The sequence below is a fragment of the Podarcis raffonei genome, chromosome 12 (genome assembly GCF_027172205.1).
Source record: "Podarcis raffonei isolate rPodRaf1 chromosome 12, rPodRaf1.pri, whole genome shotgun sequence".
Lineage (NCBI taxonomy): Eukaryota > Metazoa > Chordata > Lepidosauria > Squamata > Lacertidae > Podarcis > Podarcis raffonei.
Window position 1 is genome coordinate 51,606,344 of NC_070613.1, and position 13,502 is coordinate 51,619,845.

Genomic DNA, 13,502 nt, shown 5'->3' on the forward strand with positions numbered 1-13,502 from the left:
TCTACCTTCTCTGGTTCTTCTTCACTTTCATCCCGAAATCTTTCAACCTTCCTTATCAAAACCACAACACAAATTCCACCCAGTCTCGGAATAATGACCTCAAAACCATCTGCTTTCTAGCTAAGATTGTTCCCTCCTTTCTCGGACTAATTGCCCAAAACAAAGGCTTCTCTCTCTCTCAATAGAGACAAAAATGTTGGTTAAGGAAAAATAATAATATTCTAACTCAACTAACATATCGTATAAGGTACACACTTGGACAATTATCAGATAATACTCACCACCACAGGCTTATAGTGCCCAGTTCAAATATTATACCCCTCTTTTCACCCCCATAATTTATAATTGGGATGTTTTTCCTTCAACAGCTGCTTCCCATTTAACCAGAGATATATTGTAACTTAAACTCTGAACAGGAAGCACCTAGAATCAAAAGGGATCCAAAGATGCAAATGTATCTTTTTTTTTTTTTAATATATTTATTGGGATTTTCAAAAAGTAAAGAAAAAAAAACAGAAAAGAAAAAAAAGAAAAAAAGAACAATTAAAAAACTCATAAAGTTTACATTTATTGTTTTCCATAACCAATTTCCTTGACTTCCCCACACCTCCCCTTCTTGTATTCCAATTCCAATTTTTAGCTCAGCAAATTCTTGTCCCCACACCTTACCGTATTTTCTCTAATTCATTTTAATTAACCAGTTTTAACTTATAAACCTCAACTTTTATATATCAATACTTATTCTTAAAAAACTTTTTCTAAATTCGCCCATCAATTTAATTAACCAATTTTAACTTATAAACCTCAATCTTTATACGTCAATACTTATTCTTAAAAATCTTTTTCTAAGGTCGGCCCCAATTACCTTCCCCGAAATCCCCATTTTTATGTTAGTGGCAAAACCAAATTAATTAAAACAAAATATAGTTATACACCCTTTGGATTCCCAAAGCCCCACCACCCCCTTCAAAGATGCAAATGTATCAAAGTAATAAGATAAAGGAAACATTTGTGTAAAGGGTAAGAGAGATACATATTCTCCTTTTTCTTATTTTGAATTAAAATGGAGAGTAATCAGAATTTGCTCCTCCAGAGACCCCTTTGGTGCTGTTCTCAGAGAACTGTCAACCACACAGACACAAGTCAAAGTACCCTAAGTTATAGGGCTCATCTCTCTGTTTATCTCTTTAAAAAATAATAATTATGATTTTAAGTTTTATACATTTCAATAATTTTACAATCATTTTAACATTTCAAAACTCGACTTCCTTTCCCCTTTCTGTGGTTCCTTAAATTTATGTTTTATATTTTCTGCATATGCCAAATTAACTTAATTTACTGATTTATTCATCTACTTTAAATATACACTCTTATAAAACTGCAAGTTATTACAATAATCCTGCCAATGTTCTTAACGGTTTACAGTTTATTTGTAAATATTCAAAAACCATTTTCATTATTTTATAAAAAGTGTGCTATCTTGATTTCTTATTTTCCTGGTGAGTTTCGCCAGATCTCTCTGTTTATCTGTTTATCCAATCACTATTGTAACACCTCATATTTCTGTCCAAACTACTCAAAGATCGACATCTGCAAACTTTGGTATGTTGGAGCCTCAATCTGAAAATCCATTTTTTAATTGTAATTACCTGTAAGTTTTCAATAGATGATATATGCTATTAATGTTTAATATAAAAATAAAAAATGATTTTTGTGTATGTTTTTAGCTTTTCCTATTTTATCTATAAGCTGCCTTTTGTCTCTGTCGGGGGGAAAGGTGGGATATAAATAAATATAAAATAATAGTAATAATTTATGCTCCATATGCAAAATATCCTTCATGCCTCACACTGGAAATGCAAATTAGAAATTTGTTTAGATATCTATGCACCTCAGTATGTCCACTGGACTGCCCCAAATCCTATCACATATTAATTATTGTTATGTTAGCACCACTGAATTCAACAAACACCATCAAGCATCCATGATTGTTCAATGCTGGCTTTGATTTAAAAAAACCCAAACCTGTTAACATATTTGCAAAGCAAAGCAACACCTACTATGGTTTCAAATGGGATGGGGGACCCATATGTTGAGATTCCAGAATTTGGACCAGATGACCTCCCGGGTCCTTTCCAGCTCAGCTGGAATTCTATGACCAAAACGGATGACAACAGAAATATCCAGCTTGTACCTTTTTGCTGAGATGGAGGAATAGCCTTGGCATTTGGGAGGCTGAAAATAAAAACGTGTGCTTGAAGAGTATTTCAAACACCACCGTAGTGAGAGAAAACCACAACACGGTTTTATTTTGAGAATATACTGATTATGCAATGGATTTACATGATTGGTGTGAGCACAGATAAAATGTTCTTTGTCGCATGAGAAATTCTGGGCATGTACTCAAAGGTGGAGAAGTCCCACTCAGGGGCTCTATTCCAAACAGATATGAAGTGTCAGTTAAATTCAGCTCCAGCCCATCTTGAGCTGATACAGCTCATCTTGGATCGAGCCCAGCAGAGTATACATCCAGTGTCCACAACGAAAGGTTGAGGCAGGTATGGTGCTACATTGCGGGCCAGTGTGGTGTAGTGGTTAAGAGCGGTAGTCTCGTAATCTGGGGAACCGGGTTTGCGTCTCCGCTCCTCCACATGCAGCTGCTGGGTGACCTTGGGCTAGTCACACTTCTCTGAAGTCTCTCAGCCCCACTCACCTCACAGAGTGTTTGTTGTGGGGGAGGAAGGGAAAGGAGAATGTTAGCTGCTTTGAGGCTCCTGAAGGAGAGTGAAAGGCAGGATATCAAATCCAAAACTCTTCTTCTTCTTCTATGCTTTATTTCTAAGCTATGCTGAGAGCATACAAATATACATCTTGTCTCTGTGGGAAGCAGAGACCAACTCCAACAAAGAAACGACAGTACAAAAAAAACAGGAAACCAGTAAACGTCACATCCCGTCTCCCTTTCCCATGGGAATCCAACAGTATCTGGACTGTGGAATGAAAACATAGTCTTGTGACTACCAGCCGCTGCTCAGTGAGGAAAACAGAAACCAACATGAAGGTCGGGTCCTATTTCTGATCAGTAAAGGGAAAAGGTCGTTCTCTCTGCATTCAAGTCTTCGTCTCCTTTCTCTTGCTTGCAAATATAAGTCTTTGCAGGATGGGAACCTCTGAGGAAATGTAGGGAAATCGAGCTGAAGCACAAGTCCTTCAAGTCGCATATCCCTTTGCACTATCAGAGCATGTCGGAGTTAACTGTTCTGATCCCTGCTGTTCTTTTAATCATATTGCACATACTTATTACATCGTACTACTGTACCTTGTTTTTAGCAGGCATATAAAACAGCACAGTGAGTGCCTATATTTAACAATGTATTAGCCAGTAGGCATTTGAACACGCCCCTCCATTGCTGAATTCCTTGGTTTATGATGCAGTGATGTTCTGCATAAATGCATTTATATAGTCCACACCTAGATGGTGTTTCTACCCAAATGCTGTATACCGTGAAATGCCTGAGTGACTTTTCATGCTGTTTCGCAATGTCACACAAGTGTTTCCAGTAAGTGGTGCCAGTACTCCCCAAAGGAAGAACTGGCCCTGGCAGAGCCACCATCTGGATACATAGATGATAGATGATATAGATAGATAGATAGATGATATATATAGATAGATAGATGATAGATAGATAGATGATAGATAGATGATAGATGATAGATGATAGATGATAGATGATAGATGATAGATAGATAGATGATGATAGATAGATGGATAGATAGATAGACAGATAGAAATTTTATTTGCATTAGCTACTAGCCATAGCAATAAGATATAATATACTGGGGATGGAGCTAAATAGCTAGCTACAGTGGTGCCCCGCAAGACAAATGCCTCACAAGACGGAAAACCCGCTAGACGAAAGGGTTTTCCGTTTCTGAGTTGCTTTGCAAGACGATTTTCCCTATGGGCTTGCTTTGCAAGACGAAACGTCTTGCTAGTCTTGCGTTCCCCCCCGTCCCCCCCCCTTTTCTAAGCCGCTAAGACGCTAATAGCCTTTTAGCAGCTTAGCCGCTAATCCTTTAATAGCCGCTAAGCCACTAAACCGCTAATAGCGCTAATCCGCTTAGCCGCTAATAGGATTGCTTCGCAAGATGAAAAAACCGCTAGACGAAGAGAATCACGGAACGGATTCTTTTCGTCTTGCGAGGCACTACTGTATACTAAATACAGTGGTGCCTCTGGATACGAACAGGATCCATTCCGGAGCCCCGTTTGCATCCTGAAGTAAACGTAACATGTGACTGCGCGTCTGCGTGTGCGTGGGTTGCGTTTTGCCGCTTCCGCGCATGCGCGTGACATCATTTTGAGTGTCTGCACATGTGCGAGCAGCAAAACCCGGAAGTAACAGAGCGCCGCGGAGCGCAACCCAAAAATACTTAACTTGAAGCTACTTCAACCCGAGGTATGACTGTACATTCCAGAGGTTTACATCAATGCAAATGATGGAAGTGATTCCTGATCCTTTAGCCACAGATAAAATATGTGAACCAATAGGCTTTCTGTCGGTTTTTGTGGGTTTTTTTAAGCTGAGGAATTTTAGAAAGTTGATCAAATAATATATCTTTTTCTAATTGCCTCTGCAAATGTTTTGCAGCAGAAGCAAAAAGAAAAACCTTGTTGATACCCTCCGAAAGACAAGCCACCACCTTCTTAGCTTCTCACCACTGTATCAAACCCTTTCAGCAAAGGTTTCTCATCTAGAGGAAACGCCGTATCCTCGATTTCACTTGGCCCATAGGAAATCACTGTATATTCAAATGCAGGATGTGTTACTTCTGGCCACAGTGCAGGATCAGAAGTGCTGTTGATGGGTGTAGTATTTTGGGGTTCCTTCTCTTCTCCTCTTTCAGTAGACCTCTCGCTGGCTCAATCCGCAGAGCACGAGACTCTTAATCTCAGGGACATGGGTTTAAACCCCACACTGGGCAACAAGTTTCCTGCATCTCAGGGGTTTCGACTAGAACGACCCTCGTGGTGCTTTCCAACTCTATGATTCTACATTAATGGAAACTGGATCGTCAACAACTGAAGAATGCTGAAGGTGTTATATACAGAAGTTCTAACCCTGGGCCAGCAGGGGGATACTGTAGATAGTTTTCACTCAGGTCCACGTCAGTTATTTTAGGCGGGGAAACCCTGGGTTGTTGTTGCTACAATGTTGACAGCTAGCTGCCTATAAAAGCAGGCCGGCTGAGCTGTTTGCTGTTCAGTTTCTATTCCAGCTTACAAAATAAAAAGCTGCTTTGGAGAAATCACTGTGTCGTCTGCCATGTCTACCCACTATTTAACAGAAGGAATCCTACTACTACTTGCTGAATAATCCAGGGAGTCTCCCCATCATTCTGCGACTAGCTCCCTACTGGGATCACTAGGCCTGTGCTGTATTGGTTTATTCGAATAAAGAGTTATCTTCACGGACACCGTGTTTGTTAATCCTGACCTACACCAGTATCCAGCTACGGACACCATATAAGAAAGAATGAAGCACATCTACAGTGGTACCTCGGGTTAAGAACTTAATTTGTTCTGGAGGTCCGTTCTTAACCTGAAAATTTTCTTAACCTGAGGTATCACTTTAGCTAATGGGGCTTCCCACTGCTGCCATGCTGCTGCCGTGTGATTTCTGTTCTCATCCTGAGGTGAAGTTCTTAACCTGAGGTACCACTTTAGCTAATGGGGCCTCCTGCTGCCGCTGCGCTGCGATTTCTCTTCTTATCCTGAAGCAAAGTTCTTAACCTGAGGTACTATTTCTGGGTTAGCGGAGTCTGTAACCTGAAGCGTCTGTAACCCGAGGTACCACTGAATATCATTCTGCTTGATCCCAGGGCACGGAGGAGTTGCCGGTGAGAAGGTGTCCCCTTGGCTTTGAACGTGCCCAAATGATGTTGTTTTGGGAACAGAGGGGAGAATCGCACTGAGACATAACAGCAGATGCGGTTATCTGGCTTGGAGTGGGAGTGAACCAAACAGGATGAGTCAGTATTGTTGCAATGTGGCTTACTTTATTGGGGTAAAGTTTGCCCTTTTACGCTGCAGTATTGTTGCTGTGGGAAAGGAACAGCCGGAACAGAACCAAAACGGCAATAGCTTCTGTTCATGAGATGAAAGGCAAACATGAACAGCAACAAGCTGTTCCTCAAACCTATGGAAAATAAAATTAGAAACAGCAACACCCCCTTTCCATTTGAAGCACCTACATTCAGATATAGAATGCAGGTTAGGAGTTAGATTCTGAATCTAGGAGTGAGTGCATCAATCAGTTAAAAGTCTTATATGATTAACCACAGAAGGTTTTTAATCACTGCAAACAAATTGCAGCTATGCTGGCTAAAATGTAAGGATTAGTAATTACAGTGGTACCTCGATTTAAGAACTTCATTCGTTCTGGGGGTCCGTTCTTAACCTGAAACTGTTCTTAACCTGAGGTAACACTTTAGCTAATGGGGCTTCCCGCTGCCGCCGCGCGATTTCTGTTCTCATCCTGAAGCAAAGTTCTTAATCTGAGGTACTACTTCTGGATTAGTGGAGTCTGTAACCTGAAGTGTCTGCAACCCGAGGTACCACTGTAATTATTTTTAAAATTATTTTTCTAACTTTTTTTTTTTAATTCCCTTGCCTTCTAACAAAAGATTGAGCTACACTACCTTTTGTGTCACCTGGGATATTGCTGGGGGCAGGGGGTGGGGTAGGACACCATAGTCTCTGAGGCCCAGAACAGTGCTACAGCCACCCTGAACCCCCAGCTACTTCCTGAGTGGCCTGCAAACACCATTTCACGGAATGCCGTTTTATATCGCCTGTATGGCTTGGAGTCTTCTCCGAGTTTGTGGCCATAACTCAGTGGCAGAACACCTGCTTGGCATGCAGAACGTCCCAGGTTTATTCTCTGGCATTTCCTGGTAGGGCTAGGAGATCCTGGAAAGCTGCTCTCAGTCAGTGTCGGCAGTAGTGAGGCAGAGGGGTCTGTGGTCTGACTCCACAGAATGTATTCTCCGACGTCCTTATATCTGCAGCAGAGCAGAGCTCTGCCTCATTACGGTTAATATTCTGTAAAAGTGAATGGTTAATGTGTACCAATCTGTTGGCGAAACTGAATGGGGGAAGGGAATTCTAAAGCCAGCTCACCTGCCCTCTCTGCAAATCAAAGGGTCCCAACTTAACAGGGCTGGCCCTGAAAGGATGCAGATAGGCTTATTGCCAAGCACTGCAGAGGAATCCACTGTGGCCGCGTGACCTCACAGAAACAGAAACTTACACGTTTCCGCACTTCGAATAAAGCAGCTGCTAAAGGAAATGAAGCCTAGCTTTATTTACGTTGATAGGTCTAATCCGTAAACGAAAGGAAAGGTATCTTAAGTATTTGTAATAGTTTCTCCTCCCACCGAAAGCAACCCTTCAAGCTCTTGTTTACATTTGTGCTTGACATAATTTATTGTAATGGCTGGACTTTTTGCCTTTATAGACTCATAGAATGGCAAGTTGGAAGGGTCCCCAAGGTCATCTACGACTCCCCTGAAATGTCACAAGCCTGCTCACAGCCTTCATTTTTAAACACATTGTTCCTTCCTTCCTCTCTCTCTCTCTCTCTCTCTCTCTCTCTCTCTCTCTCTCTCTCTCTCTCTTTCTTTCTTTCTTTCCTGATGATATACATATCCTCCCACCCAAGCTTCCTATTTCACACAAAATGAAAAAAGGGTTAGGCTTAAAGTTCTTAGTCAGAGAGGCTTCTTCAGGTTTCCCCACCAAACAAAACAAACAGTGCCTTTTTGGTGGTGGCACCCTCTCCTTGTAACTAATGCCCTCCTCACAGAAGCAAGCCTGACACTTGCCTGTCCCTATAACATCCATACAGAGAGGGTTTCTTTAGGAGCAGTTTTACCACTGCCTTCTTCAAGCAAGCAGGGACCACCCTTTCTCGTAAAGAAGTATGAACCACCTCCCTGGTCCAGCCAGCTGTCCTCTCCCTGGTGGTTTTTATAGAATCATAGAATCATAGAATCATAGAATCATAGAGTTGGAAGAGACCACAAGGGCCATCGAGTCCAACCCCCTGCCAAGCAGGAAACACCATCAGAGCACTCCTGACATATGGTTGTCAAGCCTCTGCTTAAAGACCTCCAAAGAAGGAGACTCCACCACACTCCTTGGCAGCAAATTCCACTGTCAAACAGCTCTTACTGTCAGGAAGTTCTTCCTAATGTTTAGGTGGAATCTTCTTTCTTGTAGTTTGGATCCATTGCTCCGTGTCCGCTTCTCTGGAGCAGCAGAAAACAACCTTTCTCCCTCCTCTATGTGACATCCTTTTATATATTTGAACATGGCTATCATATCACCCCTTAACCTCCTCTTCTCCAGGCTAAACATGCCCAGCTCCCTTAGCCGTTCCTCATAAGGCATCGTTTCCAGGCCTTTGACCATTTTGGTTGCCCTCCTCTGGACACGTTCCAGTTTGTCAATGTCCTTCTTGAACTGTGGTGCCCAGAGGGGCAAGGGTCTAGGGCAGGGGTGGCCAACTCCTAAGAGGCTGCGATCTACTCACAGAGAGTTAAAAACTGGCAGTGATCTACCCCCTTTTGGGGGGTTAGGTCAAAGCTGTTGAGTTTTTTCAGGGAGGAGGTAAAATGTTGAGGTTTTTTTAGGGGAGCCACAGTTGTTCAGCTTCTTTGGGGGGAGCCTATGATCAGTGATCTACCACAGACGTCCAGACGTCACGATCTACCTGTTGGACATGCCTGCTCTAGAGCACACGTGGTGGCCCTAACCGATCCGAGCACCTTGTCCACATCCTCAAGCCTTACCAACAGAAACTCATCCAACACAGTAGGACTAGACTGTGCTCTGGACACCTCATGAGATTCATCTGCAACCGCAGGGGATTCAAGATCGCAGTGGACGCAAGCAATTTTATCCTCAAAATACCTTAATTGCTGCCTTCACTGCCACCAGGTAGGCTCAATGATGACACCTCACCAGTGTTCGGTGGCATTCAGTCGGATCTTTCCTCCATTTGCATTCGAGCCGTCTCTCAGCTTGTTCTCCCTCTAAGCCAGGGGTAGGCAAACTAAGGCCCCGGGGCTGGATGCGGCCCAATCCCCTTCTCAATCCGGCCTGTGGACGGTCCGGGAATCAGCGTGTTTTTACATGAGTAGAATGTGTCCTTTTATTTAAAATGCATCTCTGGGTTATTTGTGGGGCACAGGAATTCATTCATTTCCCCCCCCAAAATACAGTCCAGCCCCCCACATGGTCTGAGGGACGGTGGACCGTCCCATGGCTGAAAAAGGTTGCTGACCCTTGCTCTATGCTCTGGAGTATATCGGGGGCAAATAAGTGGCAGAGAGGGCTCAGGGGCAATCATGTCAACCACCCAGCCAGATGGACAGGGTATTATTAAGACGTTCCAGAAACCTTTGACAGGAGCACCAATTAGTTTATTCCCAAAGAACAGAGGGGTTTAAAGGCTGGATGTTTTGCTGTTTGCATAATCGGCCTATTAATATAGACAAACAGATAATAGTAAAATTCTTATATGCTATTATTTGTGGACCTTACTTTCTTTAGTTGATCTTACTGACCAGAACAAAAAGCAAAAGTAAAGAAAAAAGAGGCAATGCCTCAAAAAGGATGCTGGACGTGAATGCACATATTAGAAAATATTGTGCACCCAATATAGTTCGGCATATCACTTTCTTCCAGGGCAAAGAGATTATTGCAGTTGTCCACTCAAAGCCGGATGGTCTCCCTTTGACAATATAATTCTGCCTATGTCTTACTCAGAAGTGAGTCCCGTGAAGTTCCATGGGGCTTATTTGCAGGCAAGTGGGTACAGCCTTGAGCATCATTTTGAGGCGCTTGCTTTTGCTACACACACAGCGGTCTCACTGCAGTGAGAGATCTCAGGGGTCCCAGGAAGGCCATCCATTGTCAGAGGAAGTATGCCTCTAAATACCAGTTGCCTTGAATTTGCACTTAGGTCCTGCTTGCCGGCTGATCCAACAGGGCTCTTCTTCTTTAAGCTCCATTGAACTCCATGGAATGTACTTAATCCTACTCTATTACAGGTACCGTATTTTTCGCTCCATAAGACACACATTTCCCCTCCTAAAAAGTAAGTGGAAACGTGTGTGCGTCTTATGGAGCGAACGCAGGCGGGAGGCAGGCGGGAAAAGCCTCCAAGAGCCGCACACACACTCCGCGGGCTTTTCCCCAGGAGGGAGAAGGGACTGACGTGGCCAGTCAGTCCCTTCTCCCTCCTCGTAGAAAAGCCCGCAGGAGCCGCACGCTCCTTAAAGGGAGCGTGGCTCCTGTGGGCTTTTGCGGGAGGTGGGGGAAGGAACAGAGGGCAGCCCCTCAGTCCCTTCCCCCACCTCCCAGAAAAGCCCCCAAGAGCCGCACTCCCTTTCACTAGCCACGTGGAGCACGTGTGCGGCTCTTGGGGGCTTTTCTCCCTCCTGGGGAAAAGCCTGCAAGCGCCGCACACACACTCCACGTGGCTCGTGAAAGGGAGCACTGAGCAGAGCCTGGGATGCATACAGGCTCTGCTCAGCGCTCCCTTTAAAGAATATTTTTTTTCTTGCATTTCCCTTCTAAAAACTAGGTGCGTCTAATGGCCAGGTGCATCTTATGGCACGAAAAATACGGTATTTGAAAATTTATTTATTTCCATGACCTCAGAGCATTCTCAGCCTCCTCTTACACCAGTGGACAGGATTTAGAGCAGTCCATGTTAGACCTAAGAGCTCCAGGTTGTCATAGGGTCAGATTGAGAGCAACCTCTTCCAGCTCCTTTCCTACAAAAACAGTAGGTGTGCTCACAGCCTCCCTCAGAGATGTGTTTTTGTTTCAGCTTCTCACGTGGCTCTGTCTTCCACCCACATTTCTTCCTCTTTCTCTGCGCCTTCCAGAGCGGAAAAAAAAACCTCCTTCTGTTCTTCCAGCTCCACCCTTCTGAAGTACAACTGAGTTTCATTCCAAACAGCTGGTGCAGTTGGCAGCCAAGCAACTCTTCTAGCCTCACCCAAAAAACAAAAAGACAAAAGCAACTTAAAACTGGTCAGCTGTGGGGGAAAGAACGTGTCTGGGGTTTTCATTTTCGTTTGAGGAAAACTGAAACATCAATATGCTTCAAAACTGAAAGCTGAACAGCTACTGCGCTTTTTACAAGATGTGTTGTGGTTGCAATTTCACAAGAAAATGGGGTAATTTGTTTTTCTGACCATTTACAGGTCTTGTTAGGGTGGGGATGTTTTCACTGGTTTTCCATGTGATTGCACAACAGTTCTGATTCACATTTACAGCAAAAATAACAGAAACACTACATTGGGAAACAATCCTATTTTTACTGTCTCTAGGGTCATCCTAACTTTGGAACCTAACTCTCCACAAAGATCCAAGGTCACCTCCAGAAGTTTATCTCTTTCACACAACATACAAACCAAATTCCTTCAAACTTAGCCTTTCTCACACTGTTGCTCAGTTTTTGAAGGAACTTCATATTCCAAATCGAAGTTGTAGTCAAAGTCCTGCTCTGACTTCCTGTTTCTCACAACTGCTAATCTTGCTGCTGCAGAAGGAAAATCGGCAAGTCTTCCTTTTATGGTATGGTATTGAAATAAAAAGGGATGCGGGTGGCGCTGTGGGATAAACCACAGAGCCTAGAACTTGCTGATCAGAAGGTCGGCGCTTCGAATCCCTGTGACGGGGTGAGCTCCCGTTGCTCGGTCCCTGCTCCTGCCAACCTAGCAGTTCGAAAGCACGTCAAAGTGCAAGTAGATAAATAGGTACCGCTCAGGCGGGAAGGTAAACGGCGTTTCCGTGCACTGCTCTGGTTCACCAGAAGCAGCTTAGTCATGCTGGCCACATGACCCGGAAGCTGTGCACCAGCTCCCTCAGCCAATAAAGCGAGATGAGCGCCGCAACCCCGAGCCGTCCGTGACTGGACCTAATGGTCAGGGGTCCCTTTACCTTTACCTATTGAAATCAAGGAAATTTATTATAGAAAGGAGCTTTATGGGTTGTTTTTTTTTTAAAAAAAGCTCCTTAGGGCTGCCCTAAACTTCCCTCCAGGACATTTCTGTACATGTGATTGGTGTCTAGCAATTTAAGTTTGTTGAAGGGATGAGCAGAGAAGTGAAAAAGTTCTGAAGATGAGTTCCTGGAGCAGATGACAAATCCAGTGTGCGCTCAGCAATCCAGGAGGTGAGAAACACACACACACACACAAACAAACAAACAAACTGTAATATACAAAAACTGTAGGAAAATCATAAGACACACCCACAGAGTCCTGGAAAATGCTGAGCCCACACAACGAACCCTGAGAATTGTTAGTGGAATATCTCTCCTATTTTATTTTGTTTTCTTTATTTAATTTTCAAAAGTTCACGTACTTTACCATCAACAATACTTTTAATTTATCCATTGACTTCCCATGCCCTCTCCATGATGTTCTATGTTTATCCTTTACTGCTGCATATTTTAACTTATAACGCTTCCTATATTCATCCTAGATTATTAGCCTCAATGTCTTTCTGTTGCTCATATTTCAACTCCTACTCGCGTTTTCGTGCAATTATAATAGTTCTTTAGATATTCCACAAAGGGTTCCCAAGCCTCAAAGAATGTTTTGTTGTTTTGATCTCTAGTATCTGCTCTTAGCTTTGCCAAATCGGCATACTCCATCATTTTAATAAGCAGTACTTCCTTCATTAGAATATCATCCTCTGAATTAATATCTCTGGTTCTCCCCGACCTGCTTGCTGGGGATCATGTGAGTTGTCCTCCCCAACATCCGGAAGGCTTGCTCATGCTCTCGAACAAACAAAAGCTATGAATGGAAACAAAAAGCCAAAAGCAAACTGAAAAATGTCTGAAGATTCCCTTTAATGCAGAGATTCCTTCTTTTCTTGGCATGCAGAAAGTGCAGAGGGGTACTCAAGAAACACACAAGACGTAACCAGCTGTACTTTTGAATAAATAAGGTATACTATTCATTGTATCAAATTGTAGATTTCAACGGAAGTCTCATAAAGTTCAACAGAAAAAGCAGAAGACCCTGTGGATTAGTTCATTCTCTAGTCAGTTCATGCCTAAGGTCCATACATGTATAAGTGTCTATTCCACCTGTCTGTTCATAGAGTCCAATAATCCACATGAAGGGTTGTTACAGTTCCACAGAATCCTTTCACAGAGTCTAATACAAGAAACTTTATGAGACTTCTGTTGAAACCTCCAATGTGATACCATGAATAATATACCTTATTTATTCAAAAGTACAGCCGGTTACGTCTTGTGTGTTTCTTGAGTATGTTTCTCGTAACCATAGGTTTGTTATTGTTGTTTTGAAAGTGCAGAGGGCGGCATTTCACTGCTCAAACGCCTGTCTCCCACATGCCAACAGCACGCCCTTGGGCAGGGGTTGGGAGCCACAGACCTGGAGACCAGC

At 43.2% G+C, this 13,502-nt stretch overlaps 1 long non-coding RNA gene across 1 annotated transcript; it reads left to right on the top strand.

Moving 5' to 3' along the window:
- Window positions 1-4,379: 4,379 nt before the first annotated feature.
- LOC128398438 (uncharacterized) lies at window positions 4,380-5,476 on the top strand. Its single transcript, XR_008327111.1, has 3 exons — window positions 4,380-4,460; window positions 4,909-5,099; window positions 5,353-5,476. It is a non-coding gene; the product is annotated as an uncharacterized LOC128398438 (long non-coding RNA).
- Window positions 5,477-13,502: the final 8,026 nt, after the last annotated feature.